At 41.2% G+C, this 13,532-nt stretch overlaps 1 non-coding gene across 1 annotated transcript; it reads right to left on the bottom strand.

The window, feature by feature from the left end:
* Positions 1-1,701: 1,701 nt before the first annotated feature.
* Positions 1,702-1,836, bottom strand: LOC150040083 (small nucleolar RNA SNORA13). Its single transcript, XR_016534077.1, has one exon. It is a non-coding gene; the product is annotated as a small nucleolar RNA SNORA13 (small nucleolar RNA).
* Between the last annotated feature and the right edge of the window lie 11,696 nt (positions 1,837-13,532).

Genomic DNA, 13,532 nt, shown 5'->3' with positions numbered 1-13,532 from the left:
ATGGGGCATCCTTCCTGGCTCCAGGGTTTTCTCTCAGACAACTGCCTCTGCTGTAGTGTGTAGTTATATTCTTCCTTTTAGTCATCTGGGTTACAGTAAACAATTCCCTCTATTTTCATTTCACTTTTGGCCACTTTGCAACCTCAGACCTACCTAGGACCACTACCCCAAATCAGATTTATACCCGAGGCCATATGGTTCATTTCTCCAGTTCCGGAGCAGCTTCTATCACAAGAAAATTGCTGCCCCACAGCTACATTTGGGGGCAGTAAGCTTGTGGCAAGTTAAATATCCTTGATTAACTGGTCCAAGCCTGACTAAATCCTACCTGCCATTGTGTGTTTGCTACCTGACTTAATTTCCTGTTATAACAAAGCCCAAACCCTAAGCGGTCTAGCCTTTTCTACCCATCTCTTCAGCCTTAACACCTCACAGCCCCTGTTAATAGCCACGTATATTACAAAAGGAAAAACTGAATAAGCCATAGAAGGGGTTATTTTTCTTGCCCCCACTATCCCAAAAGGTACCTTTTTAGGCCCAACCTGACTAGCTCATGCTTCAGACACAAATCACATGACAGAATTCATCTCACAAAGAAAAGTTGGGCATATTTCTTCACCAGCTATATATCCTTACAGAGGAGCTATGTTTTAGGTATTGTTTCTAGCTCTTAGTACAGTGATTTGCACTCAATTCTAGCTGCTCAGGAGCCTAAGATTTGAAGGTTGTGGTTCGAAGCCAGCCCTTGAGAATAAATAATCTCCAATTAACTAAAAACAGCTGGAAATTAAGCCGTGGCATAAGTGGCTGAGCAGTAGTCTTGGGCACTAAAACCTTAGGAACAGTGTATAAACTGTGAGTTCAAACCCTTGAAATGGTGCACAGAAATATACCAAATGCACATACAACTATCCAAGTGGATTTAGTAAAGCACACATGGGAGTTAAACTGTGAGCTAGCTACTGTAATTATTTGCAAGAAAACCTTGCTAGGAGCAATCCCAAGGCTATCAGACATGCTGATGAGACTTCAGAAAGATTTGAAGTTACTGGTAGTAAAGATTGAACCTTCCCTTAGATTTTTCAGTAACAGAAGACTGTTCTATGGTGAATGAAAGACTTAAAAACAGGTGTCAAACATTAAAGCATTTATTCATAAACTGTCTTAAACATAAAATCGAGGATGCTGGATAGGAAGTTATGTGTTCCTTGCAACTTTTGAATATCCAACACTTAAAATCCTCACCATGGAGGCCCTAAAAGGAAAAAGCAACAACTTTTGAAAACATGTGCCAGATCTTTACTAGACAGTGCATGCTTCTTTACCAAAAATGTTAACACTACTACTGTATTCAGCTCTGAATACCAACACGCATTTACATTTAGCCAATGAGAACGAATCTAAGCGATCTAGGAAGCCCCTATTTTGTGTTATTTCTCTCCTACACCATTTTATTTGCTAACTTTGGGGCATATGTACTAATGATGAACCACAATATTGCAAAATCGCTTCCCCCCAACTCCCGTGCAACTCCCTTATCACCTTACCTGAAGTGTTACATGGTTTTCAACCAAGAAAACTCTTCTCGAGCATTCATCTTTCTCCTGGAGAAAATTTAGTTCAAACTGGTTAAGGGAACCACACACCAAACGCGGGCCATCTCAGAGACCACTTATACATGCAGATGAACATAAAAGCACGCACTGTCACTTGTGCAGCTCCACCACCAAAGATGCCAAGAATTTGAGGGCAGGAAAAGGCTGCAAAGCATTTATTTGTGCCTTTTTTGACACCGCATTCACTAGTTCGCAAAAGTGAATGGGCAACACAAAAGCTACCAGGAAAGCTGCCCGCGGCCTGGACTGCAGCCACGCGTGCATGAAGACTGGCCTGCCAAGATGGTGGTGTGCATGCACTCACTCTCCCATCACGTCCAGGACCAGGAAGCAGGAGTAATGACCGACATCCTCAGCCGCACCTTGTGAGGCAGGGTGTGGGCAAAGCGGCTGCTGCGGGAGGGAAGGATCCACATTGGTCCTCCAGGCTTTCCGTCATCGCACGCCAGCGAAAACAGGCCACAGGCCACAGGCCGTAGGCTGCCTCCGGCCCTCCGGGACTTTCTCGAGAGAAAATGGTTGTCTTAGGCCCCAGTTTGCAAAGCGGGCGCTGGGCAGGGGCGCAATCCAGCCAGAGCCCAGGTGTGGAAGGCATGAGGGAACACACTGCTCCAGACATGCACAGCACCATCCCTGCCACTGAAAGGAGGAAAGGCACGCCCCATTCCCAGAATTCTTTTCTATGGCCTGAAGGACCCATCGCTGCAGGGCTCGGGGTGTCCTGTGCCAGAGGACCTTACCATGCCGCACTCTCGCCTGCCACGGTGTGGTGGAGGCTACAGGCACAGGGCAAGCTGAGGGCCCAGAGGCCTCAGACTCAAAGACCCACCGCGCCGCCCACCGTCTCCAGTCGAGGGACAGTAAGGTCATTCATGAAAACATTTGTGATAATGGTTAATCATGAGGGCAGAGAAAACAAAAATAGGGAATGAAAACCTGAGAGCTTGCCCGACTCCCGGGCTGCACCTGTGTAATCCTGGCTACTCAGGAGGCTGGGAATTGAGGATAAGGTTTCGAAGCCAGCCTGGGAGACAATTCTCTCCAATTAATCAACAGAAAGAGAAAGGCAAAAGTGGCGCTGAGTTCCCAGTGGTAGTGAGCTAGCCTTGAGTGACACAGATAGAGGAGAGAACCCAGCCTGGGAACATGGGAGTGTGCGCGTGTGCGCACACACAAGCGGGGCCTGCAGCTCAGCGGTTGGAGGCCTGGGTCTTAACACTAGTACCGTTATAAACAAACAAGGTGTTTCTGGCTGCAGTCCAGGCCCAGGAAGAGAATGAGGAGCTGCATTATATTTAAACATTTAAATTAGCCACATCATAACTGTACAGAGATGTTGTGGTGTTTTGTTTTGTGAATAATACACTAGTTTCTTCTTGTTCTTGTTCTTGTTCTTCTACCTCCTCCTCCTCCTCCTCCTCCTCTTCTTCTTCTTGTTCTTCTAGTTCTTCTTCTTCTTGTTCTTCTTGTTCTTCTTCTTGTTGTTCTTGTTCTTCTTCTTGTTCTTGTTCTTCTTGTTCTTGTTCTTCTTGTTCTTGTTCTTGTTCTTCTTCTTGTTCTTCTTGTTCTTGTTCTTGTTCTTGTTCTTCTTCTTCTTCTTCTTCTTCTTCTTCTTCTTCTTCCTCCTCCTCCTCCTCCTCCTCCTCCTCTTCTTCTTCTATTTCCTCTTCTTTATGTTCTACTTCTTCTTTTTATTCTCCTCTTCCTCCTCCTCCTCTTCTTCTTCTTGTTCTTGTTGTTCTTCTTCTTGTTCTTCCTCCTCCTCCTTCTCCTTCTCCTCCTCCTCCTCTTCTTCTTCTTCTTCTTCTTCTTCTTCTTCTTCTTCTTCTTCTTCTTCTTCTTCTTCCTCTTCTTTCTGTTCTTCTTTTTATTCTCCTCCTCCTCCTCCTTCTTGTTATTGTCAATCCTGGGGCGTGTACCCAGGGCCAGAGTACTGTCCTTGAGCTTTCTCAAGGCTAGCACTCTACTGGAGCCTCAGCACCAATTCTGGTTTTTTTTCTATGTTTGTGTTACTAAGGAATCGAACCCAGGACTTGGTGCATGCTAGGCAAGAACTCTACCACTAGGTCACACTCTCAGCCATAGCTACATATTACTTCTTTTTAAAAATTGTAATCAATATAAGTCTATCAGTAACATCTTTTCCTTTTCTTCCTATCAGTCCTGGGGCTTGAAATCTGGGCCTAGGCACTGTCCTTGTGTTGAACAGCTCAAGGCAACTACCCTAAATTTTTAAACCACAGAGCCACTTCCAGTTTTCTGGAGTCTCACATACATTCCTGTCCAGGCTGACTTTGAATCACAATCCTCAGGTCTCAGGCTCCTGAATAGCTAGGATTACAGTCTTGAGCCACCAGTGCCAGGCGGGGTTTTATGTTTAAATTCCTGCTAACTCTTATAATTTTTATGCATAATATACTCTGAGCACATTTAGTTCACGCAAACATGTTTCAAATGCTCTGTCAGTAGCTGAAAAGGCTAGCAATGGAAAGTCTGGAGATGAACTTGGTGTAAAGCTGTGTTTGGGTGGTCATGAAACTTCTGGATTCAAAACCAGGTGCAAGTGGCTCACCCCTTGAATCCTAGATATTTGGAAGGTGAGATCTGAGAATTACAATTCAAAACCAACCCTTGGCAGAAAAATCTGCAAGATTTTATCTCTAATTAGCTAGCAAAATAGCTCTCCTAGAGGTATTGCTCAAGTGGTAGAGCACCAGACATCAATTTAAAAAAGTAAAGCAAGGGTGTAAGGCTCTGGTAATGGGGAAAAAAGGAAAAATAAAAAAGGAGAATAATCAGGGAACAGCAGGCTGTGGTGATGGTACCTGGCACTTAGCAAAGAATGAAGTGGAAATGTATGAGACAGACAGAAGCAAGACATGCAAGGCTCATAACTGTGAAAGAAATTGGGGTTTTATGCTGAAATTTTAGAATTATCACCATAGAGATAAAGCAGAGGTTATTTTGTTTCTTCGTGTTAAGTGTAATCCTTGCAGAGGAGAAAGGTAGTGAGAAAGGCTGTGCAGTTGACAGCAGACTATCCTAGCTCTTGTAAGTCTTATGAGAGACTCATTCAAAGACTTGTTCAGCACTTTTGTTCCTTTTTTTTCTTTTTCATGAATTTTTATTGCTATTATAAAGTTGTTAAGGTTATCAAAGTCAGATAAAGAGTTGGGGATTTTCTTGTTGGTTTAGTTTTTGTATTGTGGGTCATGGGGCTTGAACTAGGTCTGGGCTTGTCCCTAAGCTCTTCAGCTCAAGGCTATCACCAAACCCTTGAGCCAAGCCCCACTTCTCATTTTCTAGAGCTTAATTGGAGATAAGAGTCTCAGGTCCTTTTGTGCCTGGGCTGGCTTTGAACCTTGATCCTCAGATCTCAGCCTCTAGCGTAGTTAAGATTACAGGTGTGAGCTACCACACCCAGCTTGTACATTTGTTTCTGAGCAGCATCTCTCCTTCCTCCCAGTCTTTCCCAGTTTCTCCCTCCCATCCCCACCCACAAGTTGTATAGCTCGTGTTCAACATAATGTGAATTGAGTATCACTGTGGCATTTGTTCACGATTTGTCCTTCCATTTCTGTGCCTCCTCAAACACTTCAAAGACAGATAAAGGAACAAACAGACAAAAATAAAAAATGGCAACAAGAAAAAAAACCTCTTGCTTACATTTCCTGGAGTTGCTTTGTGTTCTTCTTCAAAGAATATCCTTACTGTATGACTGCATAGAATCTTAGGTATTTTATCATGTCCCAATGTATTTTTTTGAAAACCACCCAGAATATTTACTTGTAGGTTTATAGGCACGTTCTAGCTATCACAAATGAGTGTGTATGGCTTACTTCATTTAGCATAATTTTTTTCCAGTACTGGCCTTGAGCTCAGTGCCTGAGCACTGTCCTTAGGCTTTCTCAAAGCAAGAACTCTACTACTCGAGACATAGAACCACTTCTGGATTTTTTCAATGTGTGTGATACTGAGGAATTGAACCCATGCCTTCATGCATGCTCGGCATGCACTCTAACATTAGGCCAAATGGCCAGTCCAATTTAGTACATTTTTTTCCTAGTCTTTCCATTTTCTTAGGAACGGTATAATAGAGATCCCCTATGACCCAGGAATTCCTCACCTGGGCATTTATCCAAAAGAGCACAACCAGGTTCATTGCAGCATTATTTACCATTGCAAGATATGGAATCAATCTAGATGCTCCCTCAGTGGATGAATAGATCAAGAAAATTTTGTGTGTATGTATAAACAATGCAACTCTACTCATCCATCAGAAAGAATGATATTGCACTGTTGTTTCTTTTAAAAGAAAAGAAAAGGAAAAGAAAAAACATGTCTCATCTCAACTATAAATTAAATATTGTATAAATTAAATATTTAGAGTTAATATATATTCAGCATAATTCCAAGTTGTTTGAAAAAATTACAGGGAAGGAAAGAAAATGTAGTATAGCCTAGTGATCATTAAGATGAATATGTTCACATATAATTTCAAAAGATGTGGATTGTCTTCCTTTGGTTAGCAAAAGCTACATAAAATCCCCCATGCACCATCAGTGGTGGAAACCTGCCAGAAATGTGGCCTTGTCCATGACAGCCATAGGCTAGTGCACTGCTCCAGAAATACAAACTAACAACAATCCCCAAAGGCCCTGTTTCAGTACATACAACTACCACCTGGTGGCGGTAGAAGACAAAGACAGAAAAATCACATTGCTTTAGAATCACACCACACACCCATTTCAATTTGAATGAAATTACAACTAAGTAACCATATTAACTCTAACCATCTCATCTTTCAGGAATTTTTTTAAATCTAGTTTCCATTCTACATTTTCAGAAATACGACAGATTTTCTTATTAAAATCCTGGTGTAGTTATATAAAAAAGACTTGTTTGGGTAGGTTACTTTGTATTACCACGAAATGTTCTGCATGTCAGTTCAGACAGGAATGAACATCTCACCCTGGCAACTGCCCGTGTACTACAGATATATATGTCACGAACCAACGGGGAAAGTAAGGCTGCAATGGCCTGGAGTCAGCCTGCCAGGAAATATTCATAGGAATGTGGGCTGAATTTTCATAAGTATTTCTGTTGTGGGTTAGGCAGCTCATTCTATCTTAATTTTTTCATAGTCTGGTATAACTTGATTGCTATGTTAGTAACACTCTGGAAAGAAATAGCTGCTAGATTAAAATAAATGTCTTTTATTTTTATGACTAAGTATAGATATAGCATGTGGCTCATGTTCACATAATTCCAAGAACATTTTTAGGAAATTCCATTTCAACATCAGTAACTTTGCTTTTCCATGGTGTGGCAGCTTTCTTCCCTTCCCTCCCCATCCCTCCTCTCCCTTCTCCTTCCTTCTCCTTCCCTTCTTCTTCCCTATTCTTTCCCTTTTCATTGCCTTCCCCTTCGTTCCTTTTGTCCTTCCTACCTTCTTTCATTACTTCTTGCCTTCAGTCCTTTCCTCCCTTCCTTTTCCCACTCTTTCTCCAAGACTGTGATTTGAACTCTGCATTAAATGCTTTCAAGTGCTCTACCACCTAAGCCACACTCGAACCCCAGCAGTCTTTCTTGGTAAGCAGGCAGACAGACGGTATGAGAATGTCTGGTTAGGTGAATACTTCAGTGAGGACAGGATAAGGGAAACAGCAATGATAGAACTTGATTTTCTAATAAGTGGCATTAGTTGTCTTCAATCTGTGGCAGAGAATTCCTGTCTGTTCCACTAGACTTGTAGTTTCTCAAATGGATAAGCCATTCTTCAAGAGGCAGAACGACGTAGCACTGAGAAATGATGGGAGGGCAAAATGATGGGAGGACAGAAACGTCCAGTACAGGATGCTACCAGCTTCTAAAAAAGAAGAATTTTATTTCAGAAAATTCTTCTCTGTAATGGTAACTGTAGCAGAATCCATGTCATAGGCCATGAAATAAATGCTTGGTCATTTCCTGTGTTCAGTGGTTCTCCTCATGAGTAGCCCCAATGGGTTCATCAGCTGCCACAGGAAACCTAAGCCTTGACACAGCCCAGGGTTTCTCTTTAGAGCTAACAAGGGCAGAGAACTTGGAAACCTGCATTTGAACAATTTCAAAGATTGCAAGTCTCATAAATGTATCCAGAGTGAAGGGAAAAGTGAGTTCAGGGGATGGAGGCCTCTCAAAACTTTAGCAACTGATACATCATTGAAAGAATTTCACATTTCCTTTTACTTGTGAGGACTTGTATTTATTGTCTTAAGCCATTGTTGAGCTAACATGAACCTTCATGAGACAGAATGTTGGAAAACTCAGTATTAATTTACCCCAGTCATCCTAACATGTATCTTTTGTTTTTGTGGTTTTGGTTTCGTTAGATGACAGAGTCAATATTGAGATCTTAAATGTGACATCTGTACCTCCATTCCTTTTGCTTCTGAGATGTGGTCGAGTCCCAAAGGTTGGGATAAACACCCTTGTGCCCAGAACGTCCAGCCCCTAAAGAAACTGCCTGGGCATGTGATTTTCTCTGGTGGTGCAGCCAGCTCCACCTGAAAGGGCCCATATCTGATGGAAGTAGTGCAGTGAAGAGACTGTGAGCAAGACAGTGAGTCCTTGGTGGATGACAAAATGGTCCTTTCTCCATGAGGAAAGGCTGAGACCAGTTGATTTATGTATCTTACAATATGAGAGATTTGGGGAATAGTATAATGCACTGGACTGGATTAGCTGGATCTGCCGCTGTCTGGCAGTGGTGCTCGTGGGAGAAAGGACTTTGGTGGGGACATGAGCATCTCACCTGTGGCAAAAGTACATGTTTCCCTACATCAGAAGTGAGAGTAAAAAGAAATTGTGATAGGATCTCCCAATGCACCTCAGTCGGGCATTGAACTTGTGATCAGCCTGCCTCAACTTTCTTAGTCCTGGGTTTGCAGGCATGTACCACTAGGATTGCAAAGAAGTGAGATCATTTTAAAGAAGACTTTGTGTTGAACAGGGTTGCCTATAATGGACTGGGGGGGTGCACGGGCGGGGGCGGCGGTGGTGGTATGTGGCAGGTGCAATAAACAGTAGGCCCAAGTGAAGAGATTTAAGAGATCCTCCTGCACATTGTTCAAATCCCAACTGTGCTGATGACTTGGTGAACATGAGAGGGACTAGAGTGAGAATGGTAGAAGAAAGTGAGCCCACACTACTACCTGAATTGTAGAATGTTCCATAAGGGAAGCCGGTTAAATTGTGTGTGAGTGTGTGTGTGTGTGTGTGTGTGTTTGTGTGTGTGTATATGTGTGTTGTTTATTGAGGCTTGAGCTCATGGACTCCTACTCTCATTTGGCCTTCTTACTGAATTATGGTGCTCTATCACTTGAGCCACACCTTCACTTCTGGATTGATTTAGTTGAAATAAATTGAGCCAGAACTAACTGAGCTCGATTCCACTTTGATTAACTTCTAGTGTTAAATTGATGTAAGAGTCTCATAGAATTTTCTGTCCAGACTGGCTTTGAATTCTAATTCTCCAAGTTGAGATGAATCTGTATCTCTGATTACAGGTATGACCCACCAGTACCACACAGAAGTAAGAATATTCTTACAACTTTCAGAAATTGTTATTATAGGGCCAGGAGCGCCGCCTACTGGTAGAGTGCTTGCCTAGCATGCACAAATCCCTGGGTTCAGCTACTTGTTACCACATAAACAGAAAAAGCCAGAAATGGCATTGTTCCTCAAGTGGCAGAGCACTAGAATTGAGAAAGCTCAAGGACAGTGCTTAGGCCCTGAGTTCAAGCCCCAAGACTGGCAAAAAAATGTTATTATAAAGATGATGTACAGAGGGGTATAGTTACATCAGGTAAACAGTACATTTCTTTTTGGAAAATGTCACCCCTTCCTTTGCTCTCTCCCAGTGTTTCCCTCCTGCTCCCACCAACCCTCTGTACAGTTCATTTTTCAACCTAGTCTAGTGAGTACCACTGCTGCCTTTGTCCACTCTCTCTCCATCCATTTCTGCGCTACCCCACACACTTTCTATTTTTTGTTTTGTTTTGTCTTTTTTTTTAGTTGTTGGGATAATGTATACAGGAGTTATAATTACATTCGTCAGGTAGTAGTGCATTACTTCTCACACATTGATACCCCTTCTCGTGTTTTGGTCTCCATTCCACTCCCATCCTCTCCTTTCAATCATCTTGTTTTCCCCCTTCCCTTTCCTATTTCAAATAAATAAATAAACATATATACAATATAACAGGTAACAAGGTAAGATACTGTAACAATCTGAGAATAATCAAAGGGCAACAAAAGAGAAGAGAAATAACATAGTACATTAAGAACAACAATCACACAAGATAAAGCTCTTGTTTCCATATCCTAGAGATACTTTCACTTAGTCCCATCCTATAAGACCTTCTGTATCTAGGTTTTGAGCTACTGCAATCCTCTGCTAGGAGAATCCTAGGTGTCTATTAATTATTAAAAATGAGCAAAAACATGAAGCTATGTTCCTTTGGGTCTGGCTTACTTCACTTAATATTATTTTTTCCAGGTCTTTCCAGTTTGCTATGAATAGGGCGATGTCATTCTTTTTGATGGCAACATAGAATTCCATTGTGTATAAATACCACATCTTCTTGATCCAATCATGTACTGAGAGGCATCTGGGTTGATTCCATGTGTTAGGTATGGTGAATGATGTTGCAATGAACATCATTGTGCTAGTACGCCTTGTATTATTAGAACTTAAAGGTAGATCAAGAGCCATGACACTTTCTCATATTTTTATCCAGTGATAGGAAAGGAATCCAGGAAGCAGATCTGAAGTGTCAGAGAATAGAATAAATCTACTTTCTGCTCACATCCTGTGTGGACCAAATGAACCACTCAGTAACCTGTTCATTGGAATATGTGGGAATGCCCATAACCGTGGATACATTCTAAGCATGATTGCATTACCCATCAGCAGGGTTCTCAGGCCATTACCCACTCCATTTGAGTCTTAAAGCTTTTTACCCATAGAAGACCTCCTGGTTCCTTTTAGCTTTGTAGTCCTGTGATTCCATTTTATGGCTCAGCCAAGTTTAATATCCACGTAGAATTCATATTTGTAAATTTTATTTATACTCAAACTATTTCCAGAGGGGAGAAAACTATCCAAACCTCCATGTTCCATAAGCCTTTGTTCTGTGTATTGCACTAAATCTAGCACTGAGGTTTACTTGTTTCTCCAGTGTTTTCCTCTTTGCTAAACTTTCTATAGAAAGCTTAGTGAGGTGCAGCACTTTGAGCACATGTATTTTCTGACTCCCCCATATAAATTCTGCTGATTCAGTCAACATGTGGTGTTTCTACTTTCTGGACAAAAAATCACAGGCAAATGAAGTTCCAGAAAGTAAAAGGAATAGCCAGTTTAATATAATCAATTATTATAGAACTCTCAGACATTTTGAAATCCACGAAACAATTCTGCATTATGTCATGTGCATCAAAAAGTAGTCCCAGTTTGTTTGTTGTATTTTAATTGCTTCCTAATGCAGCTGCTGTCTAAGGTTAAATAATTGTCTGTAAATTCATTCCTGTGTGTCCCTGCATGCCCCGGAAAGAGTCGACATGACCAAATCATGTCTTTATCTCATTGAGCTGTTTTAAATGATACCAAAAGGTGTGCATTGTAGTTCACCTGAAATGAGAGCGTGATTAGAGTGGCATAAAGCAGACAGAAGGAGTGGACAGCAGACATTTTAATCTGCTTGCTGCTTTGCTAGACTTCCTAAAACTCAAGTATTATAATAGCAATGGTTTGCTATACATCTTTTCTTGTTTGGTTGTATATTAGTTTTAAATTCGGTAAAACATTCAATCTTTTTTCAAATAAAAGTTTTCCAGTTTAACACTGTACACAAACTACTCATTCATACGCAGAGCACCTGTCATGTTAAACTAGAGCAACAGTAGCAAAAACTGTAACACCCCACTGCCCATAACCAGAGATAGACTTGTTATTTTAATCTACTTTTCATTTGAATAATCACAAAGTTTCTTTCACCCTCTCTAGCCTAACGGTTTAGTTCTCAAGAAAGATCATCTTCAAATTCACCATGGCAACCAAAGCCTCAGAAATCTCTGTATCGAACACCCAATGCCCCATTGGAACACAATGTGCTGGGAAGTCAAATATAATAAAATGCCTTTTCAGAAAACTGTGTCTATTAACTCCATTTTTCTTAGGGTCCCAAAACTTGCTCCATGTAACAGTGATTAATGAGGAACAGTTGGATATCGTAAAGTAGCTGTTTCTTAGAGAAGTTTGTTTTCAGCATTACCGGACTCGTAATTGCTCAGACCTAGCCAAGTGATATGGATTGGCAGTACTTACTGTGAATTAGAAGGTAGCCAGAGCACGATTCTTTATTCTAGACTTCGGATGGTGTTATTTGTTGCCACATAACACATTTTCCATGGATTAGTGTAGCCAAGGAGCCACATGTGATTTAATGGAGCAAGAGCCCCATCTATGTGGTCATTGTGATTGGTTCACTCAGGACAAACTGGCCCCAACCTGGGCCCGGTGGAGCCCTTGTGTGGGACTTGCCTCTACTTGGGTCAAGAAAACTTCTTCTGTCTGTGTGTTCTGACAGTGGGAGGAGAGCTGAGCAATGTGCCTGCAATAGATCAGGAGGCAGGACAGAGACAGGACAGGGGACAAGCACTGCTTTTGCTTTAGATCTGGACCTAGGTCTAACTTCAGCTCTGCTATGCATCTCCTGTTTTTGTTTATTTCATTTGTATCTGTTTTATTTGTCCCAACACATATAGCCTTCAAAAAAACATTGGAAAAGATTTTGCTACAAAATGTATCTACTGTGTACTTCCACCTGACATGCACTATGCATTTCTTTAAAAAATGTATTTTATAGCAATCCAAGTCATCTGCCTGTCTGTCTGTCTGTCTGTCTGTCTATCTATCTATCTATGTATCTATCTATCTATCTATCTATCTATCTATCTATCTATCTATCTATCTATATGTATATACCAAGATTTTTCTGAGTAGCTACCTATTCTAAAACATAATGACTTAATGGCATTTGCTGGGAAGTGAATGAATCTAGAGCAAATTATGTTGAGTGAGGTAAGTCAAGACCAAAGGAACAAAAAGCACAAGGTATCCTTAATATGTGAATATTAGAGCCACACAGTACAAGAGCAATGACTCAATATTTGGGTACCCGATGTTATGGACATGGTATTGGACATATAAACATAACTACATAGACATAAAAATATATGATGGGCTATATGCTCTATAGACATAATGTTTTATTTTGTTTTTTTTAGGGTTTTTTTTGCCAGTCTTGGGTCTTGAACTCATGGACTGAGCACTGCCCTTGGGCTTTCTCAAGGCTAGAGCTCTAGCGCTTGAGTCACATCACCAGTTCCTGCTTTGTTCTATGTGTGTGGTACCAAGGAATTGAACCCAGGTCATGTGCATGGAAGGCAAGCACTCTAACAGTAGGCAAAACTCCTGCCCTAGATACAATGTTTTATTACATAGATTATTATGTATCTGTGACTTACAAACACTCAGCTTAATTTTAATTATGTTCTAAAATCTAAATGCCAGTGATTATATATAGAGATTCCCTTCTTGAATACTTGTTTGTTAAGCATGACATTTGAAATATGATGTAAAAATCAAAGTTAATTAATAAAAAAGGAAAAAATCATAGTGGCTTTAGAAAGCAACAAGAATTTAAATTGTTGGTCTATCTATTGTCTGGGTAATTCTGATGTGAAATTAGGATGAGCTAATATTTATTGGCCCTGCTTGTGGGTCTGGAGTGTGTTGCTGGGTTTCTCAGAGCTGACCAGTCTAGGGTAGACTCACTCAGAGGCCTGGAGTTTGCTGGTCTTAGTGGCAGGATA

This window comes from Megascapheus bottae, unplaced genomic scaffold, assembly GCF_031878675.1.
Source record: "Megascapheus bottae isolate mThoBot1 unplaced genomic scaffold, mThoBot2.hap1 HAP1_SCAFFOLD_48, whole genome shotgun sequence".
Classification (NCBI taxonomy): Eukaryota; Metazoa; Chordata; class Mammalia; order Rodentia; family Geomyidae; genus Megascapheus; species Megascapheus bottae.
This window is presented reverse-complemented; position numbering and strand designations above follow the sequence as displayed.